Raw genomic sequence first — 24,194 nt, forward strand, 5'->3', positions numbered from 1 at the left:
GTTGGCATAGAACCACTACAACTCTTTTCTATTCACGTGAAGAGGGTAGATTCACCTGAAAGTGACTTTTGAAATCTAACCCTTCGGAGGATATGGTCTTATTTGCTTAGGTTTAGCAGCTGGCCTATGCCCATATTCTTTCCGGTTCCAATCTCCTAATTGGTGTTATTCTGATAGCAGAACTTTCTGCTAAGTTCCAAGTAAACTCATCTATGAACAGTTGATGAAGACGCATATTAAGTGTCTCAGTCGTTCAGGACTTAATAGCTTTTGTAACCCCTGCATAGGCTGCTCTTTGTATTACATTTAGTTTCCTAATATTAAATTTTTTTTCTTTAATGCTGACCACCTAACCCATTAGAATTGGTCAAATGACTGCCGTGGACGTACACATGACTATATTGGCAAAAAACTGGAGCAGTAGATTTTCACAAGCTTTTATTGAGGCAAGTTTTCCAACACCAAAATAATTTGCCATAGACAGGAACAGGTAATAATCACTTGGCGTCAGCTCTAGACTATAAGGTAGGTACAGACCCACTATTATGTTCTGGGTGGCCTGGTTTTGACCTGGAGAAACACAGTTCCTCTAGTATTGGTTTAAGCTGCCCGCGTCTGGCCGTTTGCTGCCTTCTGATGGTCCAATTGTAGACTGAATCTTCAGGATTTTTCAAACTCCAGGTCTGGTCTCTTAAATACGTTATGGATACAGAAACCAGAGAGTTGAACACACGCCAATACTAGCACTGAGCTGGCAAACTGTGCGCTCAAAGCTAGTCAAGTAGGGTTTAGCCTCACTAGAAGTGGCTTGATGCTAGACTCGTTTGGGTGCTTTGTCATGACAGAATCACTGGCAATTGAAAACCCAACGAGCTAGTCAGAGGCGGCACCGCTCACGTTGGTCTGAAACCAAATTGGATCTCCATTGGCCTCTTGATCTACTTGCTCTTAGCAAACTGAATTAAACCGCAATCGTAGGGATTCTTACTGCTCACTGTCAAAAGGCTTTTTTGTGGCAAGGCTATCTTAACGAACGCTTGTTGTCAAAGTTGTATGGAGTAGAATAAGTTGTAATCACCCAGCCAATTACTTCTGCATTGTCCAGCCTTTTGAAGTCTGAGGCTTAAACTTCTCGGTAGTCTTACCTTCGGCGAACGAAAAAAATAACCGAAACTGACATTTGCCGTGTTTCTTGCTTTCTTGTTTATTACAACTTTCTTAACCGTCGCTTTTTTTCATTTTTCTCAATCATATCTAGTTTTGCTTTAATGACGGATGAAAAGAATTAGTAACCATGTGAAGTTAGCTGTGATTCCAAGAAGCAAGTAATGCCTGAGCCACATTATTTTATTTTTTTTTGTTTTGAATTACTTTGAGTTGAAGTCGGAATTTTCTTGAGTATGCTATCAAGTGTATTGTTGTCGCTTTACATATGATTCGTAATATTAACTATATTTTTTTTGCAAAACTGTATATACGAAATTTTAGTTTTTTCAAATAAACGGTTGTTGATAAAGAGAGTGAAAAGATGCCACTTAATTCAATAAGTAAATTTACTGTTGTCTTTAAGATTCCTCTGCACATTCCTAAGAACTTGTTCACTAACTAATTCTAATACCTGAAGTATTTATGCATTATGAACCACACATCTAACATCAGTTGAAATTTATCGCTTTGGAATTTGATTCCCTGCTGCTGTGAATGTCAACGAGCATCAAATGCGAAACTCTTTTGTTTTTGTACTCTGTAAACCCGTACCGAAGTAATTGCAGCATATTTATTATTTCACGTCACGTCTTCACTTGGCTTTTCAGTGAGTTTTAAATCGCCAAAAGATTTTTTGCCGGGTACCAGTGCGGGGTTTACAAGTAAAATGCGACATCGGAACAACAAAAAGTAATTAAATAAGTAAGCTGCTTAATGATTAAGCAATTAAAGCGAAGTCCATAAATCAGCAGTGATTTAATAGCAAAACAAGAATAAGAAGAAGAAGAAAATTATGGCACAAAATCCGCAATGGATAAAAGCATAAGCAACACAAATAAGAAGGTGATAAAAAATGTTTTTAATTTCACTTTTAAATATGTTTTTTTTTCTTTACGCAGATAGCAAACCTAAGAGATATGAGCAGTTGTTTGGCTATAAATACAAATTAAATATAAATAGGAGACATGTCTAAGATAATGTGTTTACCCTTCTTCAGTTCTGATGATAATTATTCGATTGAGCCATTTTTAGCAAAAGCTCTCACTCACGTACCCGCACGTATACTAAGTACGCAAACAAGTAGTTCTATAGGCCGAATTTCATGTCGAATCTAAAGTAATTCACTTTTATTGTTTTTCTCGGAAACAGCTGGCAAAATATTTACATATCTACGGATACAAATTATGTTTGTCGCAGGCGGTTAATCAAGTGTTGCCAGCTCTTATTTGTCTCTTATGTTAGTATACACCTAAACTGTACCAAGTATTTATTTTGTATTTATTCTCTGTTATTATGGACCCTATAAAGGTGCATCATCCAAGTGAATTGTGCGTCACTATTGTGGAAAAAAACTTGCGCTAATTTGTAGACACGGCAAACACAGGAATTATTATTTATTTATATGCGCATTTAGGATTAAATTTTGGGACGCTACTAACCGGGTTTGCAGTTCCAGTTACTTCCAGTTTAGTTTGCGTCAGCAAATTAATCTCTTTGGGAGAGTTTTTTCACCTGTCTGTCGCAGAGATGACGAATTAAATCGCATGATACAACATGTGTTGTGAAGTTTGCAAAATTTTTCGATTAACTCATTAAATAGTTGACAATTTTCTAATTGACTCAATTAAGAGACGTTTTCGCAATATTTCGTCCAGGAGTTATATTTTTATTATTCTTTGTTAATTGAGTCAATAAGCAAAATTTTGAATTAACTAATTTCAATTTGTTGATTCCATTAATTAGCGTCATATTTGAACTACATACGAGTTTAACATATTTTCAATATTTTATTAATTGAGTCAATTAGCAAATTTTTGGATTAACTCATTAACTAATTGACAATTTGCTCATTCTAATTAGGCGTCATCTTTGAACTACTTTGCATTATGTCCTTCAAGAGTTTAACATACACTCAGTCCTTTTTTACGCGACCTCTTTTTACGCTATTTCACTTTAACGCGGTTATTTTAGCAGCGCAAATTCCTTTTTTTACGCGAATTTCTCACTTTAACGCGATTGCTTTTTTTCGTTTTTTGCTTGGTATTAAACTTGTAGCAGAATTGGAAAATTATTTTGTAGCAAATGATACTGATGCCGAACGTGCACGAATTTTTCAAAAAGAATTGAGTGTCTGCATGTTAAGATATAAAGAACTACATCGGAATTTATTGGGTCCAAAAAGAAGCATTCAAACAAAATTAACTGAATTTATGGTGCAAACTAAGTCGGAGACGCTAAGTCAATCAGAACATCATTCCATAGTTCTTACCATTGATTCTGATACAAATTCTAGTGATATTTATTAGTCAATTAGCAATTTTTTTATTATCTCATTAACTAAATGACACTTTCTGATTAACTTAATTAAGGCGCATCTTTAAACTACTTTGCAATATTTTCTTTAAGGGTAAAATATATTTTTAAATTTTTATTAATTGTTTTGTTAATATTTTTAAAATTTTGCAATATTTTCATCAAGGGTAAATTTCGAAATTTTTTTAATTGAGTCAACTAACACTTTTTTATTAACTCATTAATTAATCGAAAATTTCCTGATTAAGTTAAAAGGCATCTTTAAACTACTTTGCAATATTTTTTCCAAAAGTCAAATATGTATATTCTTAAATTTTATTTAATTGAGTCAATTAACAATTTTTTATTAACTCATAATTAATCGACAATTTCTTGATTAAGTTATTTAAACTACTTTGCAGTTATATTTTGAAAACTCTATTAATTTGAGTCGATTAACATATCAACTAATTCGCTGGTTGACTTAATTAAGTCGTCAGTAATAAATAGAAAACTTACTGATTGACTTAATTAAAGAGAACCTTCAAATTAATTTGCAATATTTTTTCCAAGAGTTATGTTTTAAATGTTTTGTTAATTGAGTCAATTTGCAGGTCATTGATTAACCTCAGTAATTAATTAGAAATTTGCTGATTAACTAAATGAAGTGGCGTCTTTAAACTGAATATCAATATTTTCACCAACATTTGCTCCCACAAATCATCAGAGAAAATTCCGTTAACGTTAAATTTATACTAAAATAATTTTTTTAAAAACTTAACATTTCTTTATTCATGCAACATCACTCCAAACAACGTAGTTAAGGTGCTAACGTTTACCTTCCGGTAGGAAATCCGTTTAACCTCACAAAAGTCAAAAACCAAGTACACGTGCATATAAACAAATAATGTATATTTTTTTAATTACTCAATTTGTTTATTGCATTGTGTATCATTTTCATGCAAATAAACACATATGAATATTTAAATATTTACAAAGTAATACATAATATATGTGCCAATGACGTGGTATTGCAAAATGAGTCCACAAATGATTGAAATATGTGAGTTTTTTTTGTGTATTTCATTTTAAATTTCATTTCTGATGCTAAAAAAAAAGTTTCCAATCTTTCTGGCTATTTGCGGATTGCAACCCAAAAGACAGGGAGCTACGAATAAATAAAGCCAATACCATGTTCTGATGGGAACTATATACCAGTGAGGGTGTACAGCTGGGACAAATGTTAGTAAGATCTGAGCAACATGGCGGGTGAACAAAAACTTCCCGGCCGCTATTTTTTTTTCAACATTTTTAACTGGTCTTTCAACATGAGGCCGAGCATTGTCTAGACGCGCATTACAGGCATTTTTCGGCAATCTCTCGCTTCAGTTTGTTGAACTTTTGCCAGTAACTTTCCCCATTGATGGTTGCCCACGGTTTTAGAAGCTCATAATATTATATAGCGCGCCCATCTGATCCCACCAAATACAGAGCATTACTTTGGCGTTATGGATATTTGCCCGTTGGCTTGTTGGCCAAACTTTACATATGACTTTTCACGTTTTGCGTTATCGTAATGAATCCATGTTTCATCACCAGTCACATTCCAAAAACGGCACTTTTAGTAGCATTCATGGAGCATTTTTGACATGCAAAATCGTATTTCAACGTCGTTCGGCTGCCGTTCATATGACATCCAATTTCTTCGCTTGTGAATATATACGGCTGCTTTTATATCAGTTCAAAAAGTTGTATAGTGCACCTTCCCAACTCTCGCCAAGAAAGCTTTGACTGCGATTCTTTTCCGATATCCGTTCACACGACAGTCGTGTCTAAGTAACCGGAATAGACACGGTTTTTTATCCGACCAAGGATTGTCACGTCGGTACCGTGCCACAACGTTTCTCCGGGAAATATTCTGCGCTACAACAACAACAACAATATTCTTTTCCTACACAAAGACTTGCATTTGCATAAAAGATGTACTACAATATCTTCTTCTTCTACCTCTTGGCAGCTTTTGCAATAATCGTCGTGCGGTATCCCCAGTCTGCTGCCATGCCTGCAATAAAAAAAATATACCAATATAAGTATCACTTAATAAACAGAACCAGAATGCAGTCGGAAGTACATGATTCAGCGGATTTTTAAGAAATTCCTTAACGTTCACAAATTCAATATACAAACGTACATATGTATGTATGTAACTTCATCAGTTCAACAGCGCTCAAAACTCAGCGTTTGCCAGTTACGTTCTTTTGCCCACAACACCGTTGATTTATTTGTTTAAATATCTCACCTGTATTGCATTCTGTATTTACCGTTGTAAGCGCCAAATTGTAAATATCTGTATTCATGTGCATATGTGTGTGTGCTCGTGTGACTGAGTGCAAGTTCATTTACATTTCATTACTGTTAAAACAGTTAACAGCCCCTGTTGCCTCAATGTTAACACAATATTTGCTTTTACACAAAACAACAACAATAACAACAACAAACAGCCCTTTCGGCAACACCTGTGACACGCTGTCACAAACCGACACATACAACTGAAGTATGTATGTATGTATACTTGTGTGGGTGCAAGTGTACATGAGCGCGTGTGTGTATGTTTGTGTGTGACAATTAAATATTTAGCCCTGCGTCATTTCATCAACAGCCCTTTCATCATCACCCTCGGCCCGCTCCAACGCCTCCGCGCCGCTTGCGTGCTTGACGAACACAGCAGAGCACACACTACATAACAGTAGTTTAAATAGAGAGCGTGCAGAGCGTCTATTTGCTCGCCGCTTAAACTGTATAAATAGGTAAATGAGAAAAGTGACAACTACAACAAAACAGTAGCTATTAGTTTTTTTTTTTAATACAACAACAAAAATGTGAGAAACAGCATGTTTTTTCCAAGAAATTAAAAACGCAAAATGCCGAGCGCCAATTACACAAACAACAAGCAGAGTAGCACAATTCAATTTTTCTTCGGAGGCTTTTTTTTCAAACTCCCAGCTATCATCATCATCGACGGATTAGTCTCCAGCTGTCGCTGTGTGGGTGCTCACCAATTGTCGTGTTTATATTTGTGTGCATGTATGTAGTGGTGTATCCGATCGGATGTCTGCTCAATTATCGCTGCGCCATGTTCCAGTGGCGCTATATAAAATTAATAAAGCGTTCAGATTTGACATTTATTTCAAGATTGTCGCTCGGTGGTGTACGAAATTGCTTGGCTTGACTAGCGCGCATTAATTGACGTTTCGTTGACATTAGCGTGGCACTTCGTAAAAACTCGATTGTGGGGCGCAATCCACTTGTTCTTGTGATTCCAAGAGGCTAATTTAAAAGACTTCGAGATTACGGGAAACTAATTCTAATCGTCAAAGTTTTATTCGGACAGAAAACCGTGCGTTAAACCAGATAATAAGCATATTGAGGCTCTGTGAGGCTAAAGCAACTTTCTTTGGTGTATTCTATAAACGAAAATTAAAACTATAAACGAATTCTCAATACAATTAAAAACATATTTAATAAAAAAAAAGAAAAATAAGAAAAATCTTATAAAAACAAATTTATCAACAAAATACTTACATACTCAGCAACTGTTAAAAGTAAGTTCTAAAGTTCTAAAGCATATAATTTTCAAATAGTTGGAAGGTTTAGGAACCTTCGAACTTTTAAAAAATCTGCTTCAGTGACCGTGAAATGTTTGCAAGCTCCATATTTTGGACAATCAATATCTTTAGCAGTTTTGTGTTAACTTTAACGGTAAATAGTTCTGTGAAACATTTGAATTCGTAAGCTACAACAAAAATCTATAAGTTCGCTCCTTTTTTATGAAGCATTCAGCAGATTTACATATACAAAAGAAAAATAATATACAGAATAGTGGAGGGTAGTCGAAAAAGTCTTTTCATATTTCTAATCAAAATTATGTATTTTATAATGAACTTTATTGAACCGAATATGTATAATACCATTTTGGCCGACCACTTTTTCTATCTTTCCGCTATAGACATTATTCCATCAGTGTAAAACTTTTCTGGTTTCTCGGCGAAAAACTGCGACAAGTTAATTATTCGGGCTTCTCTTGAAGTCAACTTTACTCTGGGGAGTTCTGCATTGACCGAAACATATGGTAGTTCCATGGTGGAAGGTCAGGGCTATATGGTGGATGTATCAAAACTTTCCAACCAAACTCTCCCAGTTTTTGCCCAGTCATCAAAGAAGTGTGTGGTCTAGCGTTATCTTGATGGAAGATGAAGCACTTTCTGTTGATCAGTCCTGGCCGTTTTTTCTTCGATTGCTTGCTTCAATCATCATCAGTTATTGACAGTAAAATGTAGAATCAATCGTTCGATCAGTCTGAAGCAACTCATAGTGGATGATTCCTTTCCAATCTCTCCAAACTCACGCTTGGACCCTGATCTTTTTCGCACCTTATTGTCGTATTTGATCCACTTTTCGTCTCCTGTTACCACTCGCTTCAAAAATGGTTCGATTTCAATTCGTTTCAGCAAAGAATCGTAGGTGTTAATTCGGTTCATTAAATTTTTCACAGACAATTCATGTGGTACCCAAACATCAAGCTTGTTTTTATAGCCAGCCTTTTTTATATAGTTCAAAACCGTTTGATGATAAAAGTTAAGTTCCTTAGCGATGTCATGGCTGCTTATGGAAAGGGCCTAGTCAATCTTTTCCATAAGTTGATCGACTTTTTCAACGATAGGACGACCAGAGCGAGTTGCATCTTTCACATCGAGGTTTCCAGAACGGAAGCGAGCAAACAAATGAAGCTAAAATCTCCCTTTCCAACACTATATGGTATGACACAATGTGATTGGTAGCAATGGAGAGATAAGACTGCAACGACATCTATTGACAAAATACGAAAAGACTTTATCGACTACCCAATATAAAAGTTTGACTTTTTACTTGTTATTGCCAAAACCCTATTTGAATGCCAGCAATATTCTAAACTGATATACTAATGGGTTAAACGCATACATACTCGGCGCCGGTAAAACAAGTTCAATTCAGTATGACTTTAAGTGGTTGATGTGTTCGATAAGCTTTTTTGGATCAACACTTTCCTCAACTGGGAACAGTTAAGAGTTTTATAAAGTCTAAAATCGGCAAGGAAAAGCAATTGAAATAAATTTCTCCCCTTAAGGTTTTATTTAACTTTATAGTGGATGTATAAAATTAATTTTTAATGCTATATTTTTACAAAATGGCAGCTACTGGACTGATTTTTCGAAATTACCTCCTTATACAGGTATTAGATGACGAAACTGATTACAGGAGTTCGTACTATAAATGGAAACAAAAAATGAAAAAAAAAATTAATTCCATCAGTTTATATGACAACTATATCATATAGTGGCCCAATGTTGGTGGTTTCGTCAAATGAACAGCTTCTTAAGGGAAAAAATAACGTGTAAAAAAATCAGTTCGATTTCTCACAAACTGAGGAACTAGTTTATGTATGTACATATATACTGACAGATGGACACGCGGTCATGGCTAAATCGCCTCAGTTCATTGGGCTGACAATTGATAAAGAATTAATTGTATGGTTTTAGGGTTTTAGGGTTTTAGGGTGATCTCAATCTACATAAGACTTGCAAACAAAGTACACTTGTTTTTAGATTTAAATCAACTTTTCGCAAAATGTATTTGTACAAAAAATTTGATTTTTTTACCGTAAAACCAACAGTAAATTTTGTATAAAAGATGGAGTGATTCCTAAAATAACTTACGTAAAAAACAAGCTTAAAATATTAGTGCTAAAGCTAAGTGAACTAAAAGCTTTGGCACTGCAGCGGATGGGACAAAGACTTTTATTTGAACTATTCTAGCAATTAAATCATTTGTTAGAGCCTTTAAATGTAATTTATGAAGAAAATTAAGTTTTGTGAATGACTGGTTTAGCTGCTAAGATAAAACTGGAGAGTCTTATGGACATATTGCTCGAGGAATAATTAAATATTTTTATTCTGTACCGTTTAAGACAAAGAGTCACTTCGGACCATACAAATTGATCGAACTAAATCAAGACAAACAAGAAAGAAGGTCAAAGTTCGGGTACAACCGAACATTTAAACTCTTGTACCTTGCAAAAATCAAAGCCAGGGAAATACTTTAAGGGGTAAAACCAAACACATAGAGCAAAGTCAGCCGGATGTTCGAAAATCCTGATATTAGTTATACATATAGGCACTAGGCCAAGTTTTCGCACAAATTAACATATATTTTTTAGGCACAAAGTTACACGGTTATGAGTAAAACACGCTCTCTTATTTTCATTGGGATAATTCACATATTGGCCGATATATGCGGTACAAAGTCACCCGGAAGTTCGAAAACTTTATATTAGGTATATGGGGACTAAGGTAAGTATTGGTTCGAATCATCTCATTTTTGACACACAGACATACCATTATTAGAGATGGATTATCCTTTAAATTCAGTTACATACATATATCACACATTGACTGATATTTTCGATCAAAAGTCAACTATAGGTACCGGGGTCTAAATATTCGGTAACTATGGGCTTGAACAAGTTTTATTGGATTTAAACAATTTTTGGTCACAAAATCGCACACACTAAAGACGTTATTCATGCAAAGTTTAATCCCGTTATATTAATTGCTTCTTGACTTGTATTCTGGAAACTGAACGAATCAAGTGGAATTTGAAATTGTGCTATATGAGAAGTAGGCGCGGTTGTTATCCGATTTCGTCATTCGGAATTTTCACAATGTGACATAACAATGTAAGAAGCATGCCGTGTACTAAATTTTGTCTAAATCGGTTGGTCGAGTCCGAGACATAGGATTACACTAAAAAGTGGAGTCCAGTTTTTACGCCGGCTCCCATAAAGCTCTCTCATATTATCTGGTTGGTACAATTAAATTTCTTTAGTGTATTTTGTTATTAATTTATTGCGCTTTTAGTAGTTTGTGACTGTACTAGGGAGTGAGCGGTGTTAGATTTTATCCATTTTTACACTGTCGGTTGAAGTTCTTATGAGATTCGTACTCAGCAAATGTGGTTATTATAACTTGAGTGGTTTAAGAGATATGTATGTACATTAAACTTGTTAGAGTCCGGGGCCAGGCCCACTTATTCAAAAAATTTTCTCACAGGTGCCCTTGCCACTGCGATCCTCTGTATCAAATTATCACTAAATCTCAATTGAGTGCTTAATTATGGCAATTTATATGTTTTCGATTAATGGCAATTTGTGGTCGTGGCCGTGGCCATCTACGAACTCGATTTTTTTTTTGTACTAAGAAACCTGCATATCAAGTTTCATTAAGATATCTCAATTTTTACTCAAGTTACAACTTGCACGGACGGACGGACAGACAGACAGACAGACCGGATTTCAACTTTTCTCGTCATCCTGAACATTTATATGTATATAGCCCTATATCTATCTCGATTAGTTTTAGGTGATACGTACAACCGTTAGGTGAACAAGAGTATAAAAACTCTTCATACCCTTTTTGTGCTTCGGTGCCGCCGAAATTAGCCTATTTTTTGCTTTATTTACATTTAACACATTTGTTTCATATTTTGCCACTGAAGTCCTGCAATTTTATATTAAAATGCATACACGAATAAGTTTATTTCATATTTTATTGTTTTTTTTATATTTTATTGTGCGTTTTAAATAAATGCACTAAATCACGCTCAATTACCCATAAATTTATGTTTTAAAACAACAACAAAAATATTTATTCCAAATAACTGTAAATCAACAAATTTCCATGTATACATTTACAAGCACATACCGTTACGTGCATAAAATCTGCATGACATTTCTTTATTATTAATAAGTAATACAAAATATAAATAAAACAGAAATTTCAATAAACATTATTAATATTTAATCGGTGTGCACCGTTATGTAATCAAATAAATTAATTATGAAAAGCAGTGAAACCAAAAAGCGAGCAGAATAAGAAGAATAAAATATTCAAATAATCTCGTGTAAATAAACTGGTTTGTTTGCTGTTACACATTTATAATTTCTAACACAAATAAAACCAGTTTACACACAATTACGCATGACTATGCAAATTCAATCAATTCAATTTTACATAACTGCCCGGCTTAATGCAAATGCATTTAAAAATATTTACCAACAATTACACCACCAACAACAATAGTAACAACACATACTTCAAAGGTGGCGCGTACAGCAGCACTGGGAAGTGGAGATTTAGAGCTGCATTTTATTTACATAAATATGCGGCCAACCATTGACATTGAAATACACACGAAAAACTTCTGTTTACACCTTACATACATATATGCATATATTTACATTCAATACCTACACTCACATACTTCAAACGCGTGCCACAAATTAGGTCTTTAGGCTGTGTGAGTGCAACTCCACGAGCTTAAACACGTAGTTTGACAGGTTAAGCATTTGATTAGTTTAGTTACTGCGTCAGCACGCCAAACTTGCACTTGAAAAAAAATATAACTAATGACAGTTATTTTTGAATGCTATATTGGAGTTTAACACAATCAGAGCGAATATTTTAAGATGAAAAATTGGCTAATTTATAGAATTTTCTATAAACGCAATATACACGCATATATGCAGAGATTAATAGGTTTTCTAATATCAAGGCTAACGTACACATAGTTATGTAAAAGTCATTAGAAAAGATTTATCTAATATTTTTGCTACGTTTCGGCAAATGATAGCCTGCAACTTCAAAGATTTGTTAAACAAAAACCTTCTTTCGGTTATTTTTACCGATAAAGTTCCTCTTAAGCGCTTAATCACATATTGAAAATTCTTAGATTATCAGTAGGCTGGTAACTTGAGTTCAAAAAAACGATTTTTTTTTACTTAATTTGAAAGTACAATGTCTTGAGAATATACTGTGAAAATTTCAGAGAGAAGCTCGAAATATTTCGGAAGTTAAGCTGATGGTTTAACCGCTAGCGCTATATATATAAATTGTAATTGTAATTAAATTACCCTTTCAATTTAAAAAAAAAAAAAAATCGGAAGTTATAATGAGTTTCCTAGAGCGCCTCGGAGACCTCTCTCTCGGAGTTGTTGAACTTTAAACGCGTTTTTCTCAAAACATTGTTTTTTCTGGTCGGCCCGGGTCCTAACTTTTTTTTTACTAAACCGATTGCTTTCAAATTTTAACAAGCTATTCCACACACTTATAGTTCTAGTCGGTACTAGCGAGAATTTTTTTCATAACTAACATTTTATTTTACAACCCTTTCTTTGCCAAAATAAAAGGACTTTTTTTTCAAAGTCCGCCATTTTGTTATTTACCCTTGAAATTTAACTACAGTAGTTCCGATCAGAATGGCATGTCTACAGATTAAAAATAATCAAGAATATTTGATTTCAGACAACATCAAGTGCCAAAATCACCCGGGCCACCCACGTGCATTATTTTTTTTGAGGTTCCAACTTTGAGTGACAATAGTAATAGTAATTAAGCATTTAATTTTTTCAAATAACTTTTTTTTTTATATTTTCAATATGTAAAAAAAACACTAAATATTCAAGATAATTCATTTTTATTTTCCTATAAAAAACCACCCTCCAAAGAAGTCACGAAAATAGGCAAAAGTTACCAGACTGCTACCTTAAATATGGTATATGTATGCCGCAACTTTCATATAATCATTAAAATTTAAAAATTTTCCAATTATAATGTATTAGCTAAGATTTGAAGCTGAAAGCTAACTTATATTAGCAAATCTTCACAAAGTGATCGTAAAAGTATACATATGTAAGATAAATGTTGTTTCAAAAATGTACCCGGAAATTGTAAATAAAGAGCAAAATATGTAATTATTTATCGATATTTATTTGTCTTGAAAGTAATCCCCAACAGATGTAATAACTCATGCCAACGATTTTTCCAGTCCTCTAAACAGTTTTCTTAAACACTGGATGGCCTTCAGCTCATTCAGCGAATTTTGTTTTATCGATCGACTGAAAACTCACGATCAAGCATGTCCAAAGCGACCTGTTTACATTACTCTTTTTATCGGGACGATTCAAGCACGGGCGTGTTACATACTCAAAATATCCACCTAAATCATTTGAAAGTACTTTTTTGTTTTTTATTTAAACGAGATAGATTTACAGTCACATGTATTTATAATGACGAGAAAAGTTGAAATCCGGGAGACTGCCTGTCCGTCCGTCCGGCTTTCCGTCCGTGCAAGCTTATATATGTACATATATATATTGATGAAACTTGGTATACGGGTTCCTTAGTACAAAGAAAATTAAGTGTTCATAGATTTTTACCTCCAAAATAGTATGAGGGTCCTTTATGGGAGCTGATGTTCAAATTGGACGATGGGCCTGGCACCGCCCACTTTTTGGTGAAATCACATATCTCGGGACCCGACCAACCGATTTCGACTAAATTTTGTACGTAGCTTTCTTCTCGCATTCCTATGTTACAGTACGAATATGAGCTACAACCAAGCCCACTTCCCATATAAAACAATTTTAAATTCCACTTGAATCTTTTACTTTCCAGCACACAAATCAAGAAGTAATTAATATAACGGGTTAAAAATTTGCACTAATAATTGGTGCAAATCTAACAAAAACTATTCAAGCACAAAGGCATCGAATATGAACGATGATAGTGGGGTCTATCTATAGTTGACTTTTGAGTGAAAATATCGGTCAATGTGTGGGATATATAGATGAATTTCATTGGAAAGACTTTCGTGACAATAGTTACTCTGTGTATCAAAAATGAGTTGAATTGGATCAATACTTCCCTGAGCCCCATATACCTAATATAAAGATTTTCGAATTTCCAGGCGACTATATACCGCATATATCGGCCAATATTTAATTTATCTCAATGAAAATTTCAGAACATGTTTTGATTATAACAGTATATCTTTGTGCCTAAAATAGATAAAATAGAGCGAAAAATTTTCCTATCCACCATATAACTAATATCAGGATTTCGAACATCCGGCTGACCTCATCCCATATCAGTGGTGATAGTTAATGAAAACCAAGGAAGATTTTTTTAGTATGTGGCATGATAACAGTTGAAGATAAAATACTCCGACTCCCTTATATTACATACATATGTGCCCATGATTTTGAAAGCGGTATAAGTCATTTTTTTTTTGTTTCGAGATACATATATAGAGTTTTGCATTTTAAAGGATTAAAAAATATTCTTGCATTATGGATTATGATTTTTCGACAGTAAAGTAGTCCCAACAAACAAGTATTTATGATGATTGTGAAATTTATAGCCATTTTTAAAAGAAAATGTGGTTTTGAAAGGTTTAAATGACTTGTACCACTTTCAAAATTAACTGCATGACTTTATAAATGTCTTATACCACCAATGAAACAATTTTATTAGTAATTAACATTTTATTCAAACTCATTTCATTGTGACTAAGTAAATTATTCATTAGAATTTAGGGAAATAAAGTGTTTGTAAAAAATTGGTGGAATATAGGGCAGTAGATCCATCATATCTTTACGTTTTTCTTTTGTTATTGGTCTAATGTTTGTGTATAATGGAAGTAAATCAATATTTCCGTATATTCTACGTCCTCCTTTTTTAGGTGAGAGGTCTAATACTTTGAATTCGGAAGTTTTATAAAACATCTTATATGAGGCATTTTTTAGAAATCTGATCCATTGTATTTTTAACCAAGGCACAGCTTCTCCATTGATGTTTTTCTTTCTATTATGCGTTGATTCTTTTAGTTGTCTTGTAGAAATAAAATCTTTTTGATCCATTTGTACTACCGAAAATGGGTTTCTCATCTTACATGATTTTATTAAATTATAATAATGCTCAGGGATGTATAAATAATTCGATTTTTTAATTTTAGTTTCTATCAAACCAAAATCGCGATCATTTGGCAAAAAACGATGGCCGGATACCATAAATTTATGATCAATTGGTTCAACATTATTATCAGATGACTGAATAATATTTAACCATATTAAATCTCTGTTAATGTTTCGATTTTGTCCGGAGCAGGCATCACTGTAAGCTATTATATGCTTTTGAGTGGTAATGTCACGAATGTGCTTTAAGATGCAGGACGCAACTTCCTGTGATCCTCTTGAGGCGATTGTTTCATCCCATGCATACATTTTAGCATTTCCATTGTTGAAATTATGAAACCCTAAATTGTATACATACATGTTACGCTTATAATAAGCTACCGAAACAGAAAGTTTTGGATAAGGAAGCGCTTTCTATAGCTCAAATGTGAATCCGTAATTTTCACTCGGGTTATCTTGTGATTTTTGTATGTGATTTGTTAAACTTTTTCTAGCCTGTTCGGCACTTTTAAGATGTGAATCATGAATTTCCATAAGATGCAACTTCTCGTCTTCATTACTGGATGCTTCAATTTTTAATTTTATCGAATCACACTTTTGGCACGTGTTTTTACGAGGAGTATGAAAATTTAGGTTGAACTCAGTATCAAATATTTTTCTATAAGTCCACTCCTTTACACATGATGTATTATTTTCATCACATTTTTCCACATATAGCCCATACATTTTTCGAATATCTAAGTCAGCACTTAGATACTTTCGACCTGAAGTGTGATGTGATCGCGTGTAATGGCTCTCACATGCTGGAAAACTCAGAATATGATCTCGTACTACTTTAATTTTTTCTTCATCTATTTTTCTAGATAATAAACTAGATAACTTGCTAAGTTCCAAAAATAATCAAAATTAGCTTTTCTGTCTTCATAACCGATTCCATTTAAGCACTTTTTGGAACAAAGACAATCTATATTTTCGAAAAGTTTAGCACTCACGGGCTTAGAGTTTTTTGTTTCATATTCCTCTGCACGATATCTTGTGCCTCATTCTGTTGATTGCGTGTCCTCTTTCTTGATTTCATTTTGCTTTCTACCATTTGTATGGGTTCCGAATTCACTTTTAAACTATGAGCTAATTCATCAGAAGACGATATCATTCTTATTCGTTTCCATTTCTTGGGAGCATTACTTATATTTATTCTCCATAAAATGTCTACAATTAACTTTAAATAGTAGGTTTTTACATTAAAAGCTTTACTTCATCATACCTGAACCACTATCTGAAGACATGACAAAATTACCTTTTGAAACACTGACTTATACCACTATCACAGCGAACAATATCTGTATTTCAGTTAACAACTAAAAAATAAACACATTTTAAAGAGTTAATTTGCATGGCTAATCTCTTCAGATTATGTTATTTTATTAAGATTTGATAAGTAATAGCTGATAAAATAGATTTTGAAAATTTTTGACTTATACCACTTTCAAAATCAAGGGCTCATATAATGGTTTTCGTTTTTCTAACAAACCTTATATGTGTGTCAATGTATCAGTTACATATAGTATAAAATTGTTTAGATGCCGATCCTCTGGTTGATCTGGTTTAGATCTTAAGGTATTTCCCTGCCATTGATTCTTGCAAGTTGCAAGAGTATGAAATGTTCGGTAGCACCCAAACTTAACACTTTCTTACTTGTTTCGAAATATGTATTATTTATCCGGGGAATATAATTACAACAATTTCTGTTTTTTTTTTGTCACAATACCTACCTGACATTGTATAGAAATTATTCTAGTGAAATGTGCGCTTGTGTATTTGCAAAATTTGTCTCACAATTTAAAAACAATGTCAACGTAATTTTTTTTTCTTGTTGTGATACAAAAATATTTTTAACAAATTTTTAATTTAAATAAGCAAAAATATTTCAATTATTCCAATACTAAATAATCTGATTACAACTTCACTAGCAAATTTTATCAAATTTCTGCTGCTCGTATCTACAGTTACATGCCGCATTTAACTAATTGTAACGATAATATCTTGCCAAATATGCAAATGCTTTGAATACCTGGAAGCATTGTGAGTCAAAACAATGCATAAATTCGTAAATAATTGTTTTATAGTAATTCGATTGAGATAAGCCAAGGCTAAAGGCATATCTTCTATGAAAGTATGCGAATTCCACTCGTCAAACTTAAACTTAAACTTAATTCAATAAGTAGCTCATATAATGTCTTAAGGACATGCGGCATTGCAGGCGCTATTGAACAATAGGCATGTCAGCAATTTTGACTGCAATCAAAAGCATATGCACGCACACACACACACACATTAACACACACAAAGTAAATTGCTAGCTGAGCAATTAGAAACAAGATTGGAATTATGAAATTTCACTCAAATTTTGATAACTCAACTGCCGAGCTAAGTTGTGCGGCGGTGGGGTAAGGTACATATGCATGACTGCTTAAGTGCAGCGTATAGTGGGAAGTATCAGTTTCAGTGGCTGTCAAGCTGCTGTCGAGTTATTGTTGTTGCGCCTATTGTGCCTGCTGTCACTGCCGCTGCCGCTGCTGCTGAGGGCATAGCCATATAAATGAATGTTGTTTTCATTGCTGTAAATTGTGATTGCATGTTTTATTGTTGTACGCAAACAAATATTATATGTACATATGTATGTATGTACGTTTTTCTATGTATGGATGTATGTATGTATATGTGTATTTGTGTGTGAACAAACATAAACTTGTGTGCGGCACAAACATATCACACAACTGATCACGTCACAATGTCAGACAAGTGACGACGCAGCGCAATGACAGTAAAGACAAATGTAAACACAACAACTGATGGCAGCAACAAACACACATTCGCGCATACACACGTACCTTTGCGCGTATAATAAGCACATATTTACATACTAAAGATAATTGCTGCACTGACTCGCTTGGCCGGGGGCGTAAAGAATCACTGCAAAGCCCACAAGCTCGCACTCAACGCCGCCGATGAATGAAAGGTGCGCTTAAGTACAACAGCAACAATCACACAAATTTGCATGTATATGCGTGACTATATTTCTGCAATTATTATTGACGATTTTCAGGCATATTTTCTCATTTTGCCATATTACGGCCAGCTTTGGAGCTTTCCAGCTCTTTCTTCGCATGAATATTCATTTGTCGTTTTGTTCTTATTTCGATCGCTCAACTTTATACGTTCAATTAGTCCGTCTGTCCGTTGACAATATTTGCACAATTGCTTGTAATTACATCATACTGCTGCTAATTGCCGTTGCTAGAGCAGCTAGTTTCTCCAATACTCATATTTGTGTAAATCCCGCCTGTACTCGTAAAGCGGCATCCATGCAATGTTTTTGTCAATAAAATTGTGCAATTGGGGAATTTATTGTATTGTTGCGCACCGGCAGATAAATGCAGATTGCTCATAACTGGGCAGTTTCCATTGCGAGCGCACATTTTTATATTCATTAAAAGTAAAATTTTTAATCTCGCTCGTCATCTCAATTGCAAAGTATCGTTATGTAATTGAAACTGTGCACTGCCAGTGGCATTTAAATGCATTTATTTGACATTTCATTGCACAGTTATTAGTTATTTGCCATTTGATTGTTTTTCATACATTTTGCTTACACATTTATTTCCGGTTGTTTAATACCTGAGATTTCGCATTAAGATCCGGCTGTAATGGTGTTGTCATGCCAGATTTTGTAGTAATATTATATATTAGTTAAAAAATCGCTATAGAACGAAGCTTAATTAAATGTACAAAGCTAGGCTGCAAATATTATTATAAAAAAAATTTAAATAAGTAACCGGAAAAGTTTTAATGAAAAATACGTGGGTTGCCTGGTATTTGCTGAGGTCTGGTAACTCACAACTTTATCGTAAATTTTCACAATTTTGATGCTACACGTACCCAGAACGTGTTGTATACGAACGCTATTTGTGAACGAACACGTTATTTGTGTTGTTTACAGTGACTTAAAATATTCATCTCGTTCAAAAAAAATTAAATTAAATCACGAAGATTTTCGGTCGATTATTATTTACTACCTTTGACGTAGCTTAGCTCAACAACAGTGCATCGAAATTAAATTGTTGTCGATGAGGCTCTATCAAGGACCAATCTTAATCGATAGCTTGTGAATTCTATCGAGGCTGTAAATCACTTCAAGACGAATTTCGTGAAGGTGGTCCAAAATCAGTACTTGTTCCGAAAACTACTGATGCTGTGCGCCAACTGGTGTTGTAAGTTCTACACATGACCTATCATGGAATTGAAGCAACTATAGGCATTAGTGGGACCGCCATACATTCTATATAGCATGAACACTTGATTCTGAAAAAAATTGTACAAGTTAGAATCCACACAATTTGTTAATTGCTCAAAAAATTGCGTATGTCAATTGGTAGAGAGAAATTCTACAAAAGTACGGTGCTTCAAAACACGTCTATGACATCGTGACAGGTGATGAATAAATATACGTATGAAGCCGAAAGTAAGCAGCAGTCGACTGTGTGCGATTTTCTATGATTAGTGAGTCACTTAACACACGTAAAAAAAATTTTGAAATAGTTATGTGAAAAATTTAATTTCATAAAATTATTTGTTTTTATCAAGCTTTTTTTTCTCTTGCAGCATGTTGCTACAAATTATAATAGTTTTGTTCACCTAACGGTTGTACGTATCAACTAAAACTAATCGAAGTAGATATAAAGTTATATATATAATTGGTTATTTTTTTTTTCTTTTCATATTCATATGTCGAAAATGTCGCTACTTTTTAACGCGGTTTTATGATAATGCAATTCCAAGCTTGGTCCTTAAATAAAAAGCTTGCTATCAAGTTTTCACCAACAAAGTCAAAATACTCTACAAACTGAATATTTGTAAAAAAAATGAAAATTCCCTAAATTTCAGAATTGCTTCAAAATAAAATAATATTCTATATATAAATTTTAAAATATATATGTATTGTAATTTCATAAAGCTTGTACATTTAAAAGATTTTTTAGTAGTATTTGTAGGTCTACAACTTTGCTTCCGCCGTTTTCCAATAGTTGTCTCTAGGGTCAAGCACTGGTCGATTAAATCGTTTTACAAGTATATCGATCTTGGACATTTGTGTCAACATTAACCCAACAAAATATTTGTAGAGATCTGTTTGCTTCCAAAATTTATTCTCAACTGAAAATGTCACTTTTTGAGCCGAATTCTCGACATTTGCGGGAAATTTTGCTTTTCTTTTTATTTCCAAGAAAAGTGCGGCTGAGGCTCATCGAATGCTTTTGGGTACGTACGGTGAGGCTGTTCTAAGTGAAAGAACATGGCGCGAATGGTTTCAACGTTTAAAGAATGGTGATTATGAAGTCGAAGACCGGCATGGTGGTGGAAGGGAGAAGATTTTCGAAGATGCTGAATTGGAAGAATTACTAGACCAAGATGCGTTTCAAGCCCAAGTGGAATTGGCCGAATCGTTTCAAGTGACACAGCAAGCCGTATCAAAACGCCTCAAAGCCATGGGGATGATTCAGAAACAAGGAAACTGGGTTTATGTGAACAGCTGCTTCAAAGGTACAACCGAAAGGGATTTTTACATCGCATTGTAACTGGCGCCGAAAAATGGGTCGACTACGATAATACTAAGCGAAGAAAGTCATGGGGAAAGCCTGGACATGCCTCCACGTCGACGGCAAATCCGAAAATTCACGGCGCTAAGGTCATGCTCTGCTAAAGTCAAGTGAAACCATCACAGGAGATCGATACCGAACGCAATACAATAAAGCCTTAAATTTACAAAAAAAAAACGGCGGAAACAAAGTTGTAGACCAATACAAAGTAGAAAATAGCTTACTCCCTTCCCCTTCGCAAACAAACCCGCACAAATCAACTATTCCAAGTAATCTTCAATGCATTTAACTCAAATTATTTTCAGTTAGAATTTCCAATTAATTAATTATACAACAATCTTGAAACAAATTGAAATAACAACTGAAATTGTGATCGTGAATCATTTTTGTAGCGTTAAAAAAATTGGAAATCCCCAACTGACTTAAACAAAAGCAAGCGCTTCAATTAAAACAGCTACGATCGTTATAGCAAATCACCACAAATTGTCCCTAGTCTATTCATATTCATTAACTAAAAGTTGAAAATTTAATGTTTTTATTATTTTTACCATTTCATTACAGTAAAAACAACGTGCGCGCGCAAACTAGTTGAGCTAATTAAGGTGATGCCACCGGCTAATTGAAAGGCGGAGAATCTCACAATTTTTATATCACGAATAATACAATAACAGAAAATTGATTAAATTGTTTTACAAAAAAGCAAGCAACAAAACAAAAACCAAATGCAAACAAGTTTAAATCAAACGCCAAAATAATAAGTGCCAGAGTGCTAAGGGAAACCACCGACGAAAACACATAAATATATACAAACATATGAACTCGCATAACTTGAAGGAAATCTAACAAAGCTCTAATCAACACACATACAAAAGTGCTGAATATATACGTAATTAACTACCAGAAGCAAGCAGATCAGCGTTAATCATCATATAACGGTTAAAATTACAAACTTGTCAAAGGGTAAGTACATTATACACCTACACACACGCAATTGATGACAAAATCTTTAAGCATACATACAAATGTATTTATGTATGTAGTTAGCTCTTCCTTACCTTAACAGCTTAATCAAATTAGCATGTGTTATACGCTTGCATGTACATATGCACGGATTATAGTTGCAAAGGACTCTTTGTTACGGTGCGCACAGGTGGCGCACGGTGGCATTTAAGTCAATTTTTTACACCACTTCACTTTCACACTTGCGTTGGCAACATGCTTGCCACGCCATTACCGCCACTGCCACTGATTGTTAGCGCAGCTGTCAGGTTTGAAGCCACACGGTTGTTTAGACGCTGTTGTAGAGCAGGCTATCGTGCTTGGATATTCATACTCCTAATCCTATGCGGAAGTAAATAATTACGTAAACCGTTCTAATTTAAAATAAAACTTATCTTTGTATATATGTACATATTAGGGCGAACCAAAAACTAACCCATCAAGTTTATGGGTTAAAATATTGGGTAGTCGAAAAAATCTTTTCGTATTTTGTCATTCACATTGTCTCATACTATATAGTGTTGAAAAAGTGAGATTATAAGCTTCATTTAATCAAAAAAATTAATTCTGGGAAGTTGAAAAAAGTTACAGCTATTCAAAAATGAGTGAAAATAATGAAAAAATTCGCTATATTTTGAAACGTTTGTATAAAAAAGAGAAGAATGCCACGCAAGCCACCAATGAAATATGAGAAGTTTACAGAGACGATGGTGTATCAGTTCGTGTAGCACAACAATGGCTCGCTCGCTTCCGTTCTAAAAACTTCGATATTAAAGATGCACCTCGCTCTGGTCGACCTATCGTTGAAAAGTCAATCAACTTATCATATAAGTAGCCATGACATCGCTAAGGAACTAAACTTTCAACATCAAACGGTTTTGAACAATTTAAAAAAGGCTGGCTACAAAAAGAAGTTCGATGCTTGGGTACCACATGAATTGTCCGTGAAAAATTTAATGAACCGAATTAACACCTACGATTCTTTGCTGAAACAAATTGAAATCGAACCATTTCTGAAGCGAAAAGTGGATCAAATATGACAATAATGTGCGAAAAATATTATGGTTCAAGCATAGTTAAGCTCAACAAATGGTCGCCAAAACGCTGAGTGTTCAGTGGAATTGGAAAGAAATCATCCACTATGAGCTGCTTCAGCCTGGTCGAACGATTGATTTTACATCGTACTGTCAACAACTGATGAGACGAAGCAAGCAATCGAAAAAACGGCCAGAACGAGCTTCGTGCTCCATCAGAACAACTTTATACCACACATATCTTTGATGACTCGGCAAAAACTGGGAGAGCTTGGCTGGGAAGCTTTGATGCAGCCACCATATAGCCGTGATCTTGCACCATCAGACTACCATTTGTTTCGACCAATGCAGAACTCCCGTAATGGAGTAGAGTTGTTAAAAATTACTTTTCGCAGTTTTTCGCCGAGAAACCAGAAAAGTTTTACACTGATGGAATACATAATGTCTATAGCGAAAAAATGACAAAAAGTGGTCGACCAAAATACTGCATATTTGATTAATTAAATTTCATTATAAATATAAACAAAATATGACATATATATGTAAATGCGAAAAGACTTTTTCGACTACCCTATGTACAGCTTTTTAATAAGTGAACTTTTTTAGTTTGAAAAACCACCATGTGGAAGATGAACGGTTCAAAAGTTTTAGTATTTTTTAAGGAAGAAGTTCTTTTTACGTGTTATTTTTAAATTTTGAATGCTCACATTTCATAATTAAGCTACTTAAGCTTAAAATTAAGCTTAAACCTTTTATTTAGAAATTAAAAGAGTAACTCTGGACATTTTTAGAAAGATACACAACAGTTAATTCAATTGTTTAACAAAAATATATGTAAAATAATATTATTTTACCAAATTGACCGTGAAAAAAAAATTATAATATAGCACGAACAGGATTCTTTGAGTACTAAAAATTTTATCGTCGCTTGATCTGCAGTGGTTTATGAGAAAATAATTTTACAATTTTGTCGTGCTCTAAACTTCAACCTTCAATAAAATTAACAAAAAACTGAATTTTGACTTAATATTTATAACACGGAGTAAGCCTTTGATCCCTCATCTAATGAAGTCTTAATATTCAAAAACGTTGATCTAGAGTAATTTTCATGGTCCACTTGACGTGATTTGACCCATATATAATTCTTTATGAAACCAAAGAAGG

At 34.1% G+C, this 24,194-nt stretch overlaps 1 protein-coding gene across 5 annotated transcripts in view; it reads left to right on the forward strand.

Annotated features, from left to right (window-relative positions):
- LOC120775806 (sodium-coupled monocarboxylate transporter 1) overlaps positions 1 to 24,194 on the forward strand; it is a 149,708-nt gene that overhangs the window by 46,710 nt on the left and 78,804 nt on the right. For 4 of the 5 annotated variants that reach the window (XM_040106167.1, XM_040106182.1, XM_040106159.1 and 1 more), the window contains one exon: positions 21,559 to 21,957. The gene's annotated coding sequence lies outside the window, so the exon portion shown is untranslated. Of the gene's footprint in view, positions 1 to 7,076; positions 7,101 to 21,558; positions 21,958 to 24,194 lie in introns of those variants that run through there. The other variant, XM_040106175.1, reaches the window with a different exon arrangement.

Source organism: Bactrocera tryoni, chromosome 1 (genome assembly GCF_016617805.1).
Source record: "Bactrocera tryoni isolate S06 chromosome 1, CSIRO_BtryS06_freeze2, whole genome shotgun sequence".
Taxonomy (NCBI): domain Eukaryota; kingdom Metazoa; phylum Arthropoda; class Insecta; order Diptera; family Tephritidae; genus Bactrocera; species Bactrocera tryoni.